This window comes from Octopus bimaculoides, chromosome 3 (assembly GCF_001194135.2).
Source record: "Octopus bimaculoides isolate UCB-OBI-ISO-001 chromosome 3, ASM119413v2, whole genome shotgun sequence".
Lineage (NCBI taxonomy): Eukaryota > Metazoa > Mollusca > Cephalopoda > Octopoda > Octopodidae > Octopus > Octopus bimaculoides.
This window is the reverse complement of record NC_068983.1, coordinates 100,756,421-100,760,750: the sequence shown is the minus strand read 5'-3', so window position 1 is coordinate 100,760,750 and position 4,330 is coordinate 100,756,421. Positions and strand designations below refer to the sequence as shown.

Here is a 4,330-nt window from a genome sequence, read left to right as displayed (position 1 = left end):
GGTTCTCATTCCTAAGGTATTTTTCGATGTTATTATTATTATTATTATTTAGGTCACTGTTTGGAATTGAACTTGGAATTTTGGGGTTAGTAGCCCGTGCTCTTAACCACTATGCCATATGCCCATGGGCAATTATGAATTTTAGGTCATATAAATCTAATATTTTCCTATTCTTCCTTAATACCGGTTTCCATATGCTACTCATATCCACACTTGGTCTGCTTAGGAGGTTGTTGTGTCCTAGCATATGTGCTTCTTTTAGTTTTCATATTTTCCAGTAGTGTTCTCTGTCTATTATTTTAACTTCATCACACAGGGGGAGGTGGTCTCCATTTTTCCATACATGATTAGCTATATCCGATTTATCAATATCTCCTTGTGTCACAGCTTTGCGATGTTCTTCTACACTTATTTTGAGGGGGCTGCATGTTTTGCCTTTGTATAACTCACCACAGCTGCATGGAACGGAGTACATGCAGTCTTTGGTCATATTCCTTCGAGTAAAACCACCAATAGAAGAGAATATGACCAAAGACTGCATCCCATGCAGCTGTGGCAGGTTATGCAAAGGCGAAACATGTTGCCCCCTCAAAATAAGGGTAGATGAACATCACAAAGCTGTGACACGAGGAGATATTGATAAATCGGGTATAGCTGATTATGTATGGAAAAATGGAGACCACCTCCCCCTGTGGGATGAAGTTAAAATAATAGAGAACACCACTGTAAAAAAAGAAGCAGCACATATGCTAGGACACAACAACCTCCTAAGCAGACCAAATGCAGATATGAATAGCATATGGGAAGCGGTATTAAGGAAGGATAGGAAAATATTAGATTTATAAGACCTAAAATTCACTCCATAATTGCCCACGGGCATAGTGGTTAAGAGCGCGGGCTACTAACTCCAAGATTCCGAGTTCGATTCCAAGCAGTGGCCTGAATAATAATAATAATATCGAAAAATACTTTAGGAATGAGAACCCAGGTTCGAAATTTCCCCAAGACACCTGATGAAGGCTGGAGGGTATATCAGCCGAAACTTTGTGTTAACAACAAACAAGATGAGAACAAATATCCGTCAAATGTAAATAATGTATATGTGATGTGTGTCAGTTTGTTTTTATATTAAATTCTGATATAATCACAATCTTCACCATCTGAAAGATAGTCATTAAAAATGCCCATTTTCTGAAAGTTATGAGGAAACAAAGTCAAATCGTGTGAATTTTCCGAAACTCCTCTCTACATTCTCGGAAAAACATTTCACAACACATTCTGATATAATCGGAATCTACATTATCCGAAGCGTATTTGTAGAAATTTTCATTTAAAAAATATTGATTTTTTTCCCCGAAAGTTATGAAGAAACAAAGTCAGTGGAGGGCACACTTGTGTATGTCACATTAATAATTACAACATTTTATGGACAGAAGATAAGGAAGGGCAAAACAACAAACAAAATAATAATAAAAACCACAAAAAACCCGAACGACCCCTCCCAAAAAATTTCTAGGAAATCAGCTGTAGTGTAAACGTGAGTACTTTCTTGCACATACACGTACAAGGATACATATATACACTAACTAAAACTAGACATTGCCTTCATTTTCAGTCAGTACAATTTATTTCACCTTGTTACCATATTATATGTACAAATTTCGAAAGATCAGCCAATATTTCTGCTATGTTTAAAGTAGGAAAATTTCGTTAACAATTCCGTCTTTTTTTGCTTTTCATATTACCTTTCTGTAGCTAAGTTTCAGCTAGACAATTATTACTACTTAAAAGACAGTAACAATAAAAAGAAGTATTTCTAGAATATTGTAGTTTGACGGGTTGGTAAAAGGGTTAAAAGAAGAAAGTAGTGAAATACCCTCCCATACATTTTACTATTGTTGATTCTTAAACGATCATTATGACACAGCAATTTTGCTCTAGCTACTCTCTTTCTTACAACTCCTCTCCTATTCCTCTTATTTGCAAATAGTATTAAAAGTAGGAGGTGGTAATAGCTGCTTTCTGATTGGTGCGGCTGACAAAACAGAATTTAGCGCTAATTCAGGTTAGACGAGTTGCTGCTTCAGTCAGTGAACGGATCTTCCTTGTCCATATCGCTTGTTGGTAAGTTTACTTCTAAGAATATCAAATGTAAACTATCCTTCACAACGTTTAAACATTTGGTTATTAGAATTTAGGTAGTTAGTATTTCTGTTATCGCTAACTATATTGCTGTTAAGCATAAGAGTGTTGTTTTTAAAAGTAAGATAACTATATATAATACATTATTTTTCTGGTTATGGACGAAAAGCTATGGTTTAATCACGTTGTCTGCTTTTAACAGACAACAGCAGAAGGGTTAAAATTGTGTTTACTCAAAACGTACTCTCGTAAGTTTAGTTGGTGTGTGTGTGTATGTATGTATATATATATATATATATATATACACACACACACACTCTCACTTTAGCTAAACTTAACGAGTTTATATAAGTATAATTTTCTATCTTGTGGATAATCAGGTGTCGTTTGGTCACATGCATGTCAAATCGCCAGCTCATCTCTTGTGTCGCCTTTATACATTCATTGTATTTTAAATTTCTCCTGTTAATATTATCTGTACGACTGCGAGGTAGCGGCATTTCGTCTTTCTTTAACTTCTGGAGTTCAAATGCCAGCGAGGTCGAATTTGCCTTTCATCCTTTCCTGGTCGATAAAATAAGTACCAGCTAAGCACTGGTGTCGATGTAATCAATTTTCCCCCTCCCTCGAAATTGCTGGTTTTGTGCCAACATTTGAAACCTATATTATCAATCCACCTTCCTCTTTTCTGTTTATTTTGCCAGCTATTAATAGTCCTTGTAATTCACTTTATTAAGTGTTCAAAATATCTCTTTTACTGTATCTAATAAATTTTTCGACTCCGACAGTGCTAGCCAGGCTGTGATTTGACAGTATTGTTAGTGCGTCGGACAAAATGCCTGCGGTATTTGTAATAACACCTGATTCTAAGTTGAAATCCCCTCGAAGTCATCGTCAAGTCTATTCTTGAATATTTACGCTTCATACCATTACATTTTCAATTCCGAACTCATACGCCCCTAAAGCGAAACGACCACCATAAAATAAGTACTGTCAGCTGTTGTTTCCTATAACGCACTCAAAATGTGAATGGAATTGTAGGCAAGACGAATATTCTAAATATTACCTAAATGTTTTTTTGTATTTATTGACCGCTGTGTCAAGTGAAGCGTGAAACAAACTGTAACCTGGTCAATTTATTTCGCTTAAGAATTTTTTGCAGTATAACTTACTGGCATGCAATATTATGTTTATTTTGTAAATTGATACCTTTAGAACCAAAAAGGATTTTTTTTTTTCAGGTAAAATTGTAGAAATTATAAGAATGTTAATTTTCAAATCACACTCTATAGTCTTTTTTTGTTATCGGAGATAGTTGCATTTTCTGTTATGTATTAGTATCAAAAAATGTCTTAATTTCAATATAAGTTTTCAGTACTGAAAGTAAATCGATCAGACCTGTATTTTCTATTTTATTTTAAGTAGAACAAGGAAAATTTATTCAATATTTTTCAAAAGAAAAAAGGAGGGCGAATTTTGAGTTAAGGACCACTTTCGCCAATCGGAGGTTAGTTTAATTACGTTTGGTAGCCGGAGAAGTTCAATTATATTAGAAAGTAGTGACCGCCGCTTAATTTTTGGCAATACTACAGATTGGTGTCCCACTCCTGATTTTGTTACAACTTTCTGGAAAATACAATTGGCATAATTTCTTCGATGAAATTTTGCAGTGATACGTTTTCAAGGGTAAAGGTTACACTAATTTTTCATCCTGTTTTGTTTCAGTCATTAGACTGTGACCATGCTGGGGCACAGCCTTGAAAGGTTTAGTCGAACAAATCGACCACAGTGCTTGCTTTTTTTTAAGGTCTGGTACTTATTGTATCGACCTCGGCTGAACCGGTAAGTTACGGGACGTAAACAAACCAACACCTGTTGTGAAGCGGCGAAGGAAATTTTTTTTAGGTGGGTGGGCAGTTTCGGTTTATCACCCCCTGCTGTTATTACTACCGTTTTCCAGAACTTCATTTTTTACCTTTTCAGATTTATATCAGCTTTCTTTCGGTTTTTGATCATAAATCGGAAATATCGACACCCGATTCCCATGTTTTCAACAACAGAAGTTTCAGCTTTCAAATTTTCACCCCACTTACCAACATTCTTTTTGCTTAAAAAAAATGGTGGCGTGGGGGTTGTGTGTGTGTGTGTGTGTGTGTGTGTGAAAAGATTTGTTTCAAAATTTCAACTG

At 35.5% G+C, this 4,330-nt stretch overlaps 1 protein-coding gene across 1 annotated transcript in view; it reads left to right on the top strand.

The window, feature by feature from the left end:
• The first annotated feature begins 1,987 nt into the window (after nt 1-1,987).
• The window catches only part of LOC106876152 (thioredoxin reductase 1, cytoplasmic), a 40,497-nt gene continuing 38,154 nt past the window's right edge, over nt 1,988-4,330 (top strand). The window contains exon 1 of the mRNA XM_052966774.1: nt 1,988-2,124. The gene's annotated coding sequence lies outside the window, so the exon portion shown is untranslated. The remainder of the gene's footprint in view (nt 2,125-4,330) is intronic.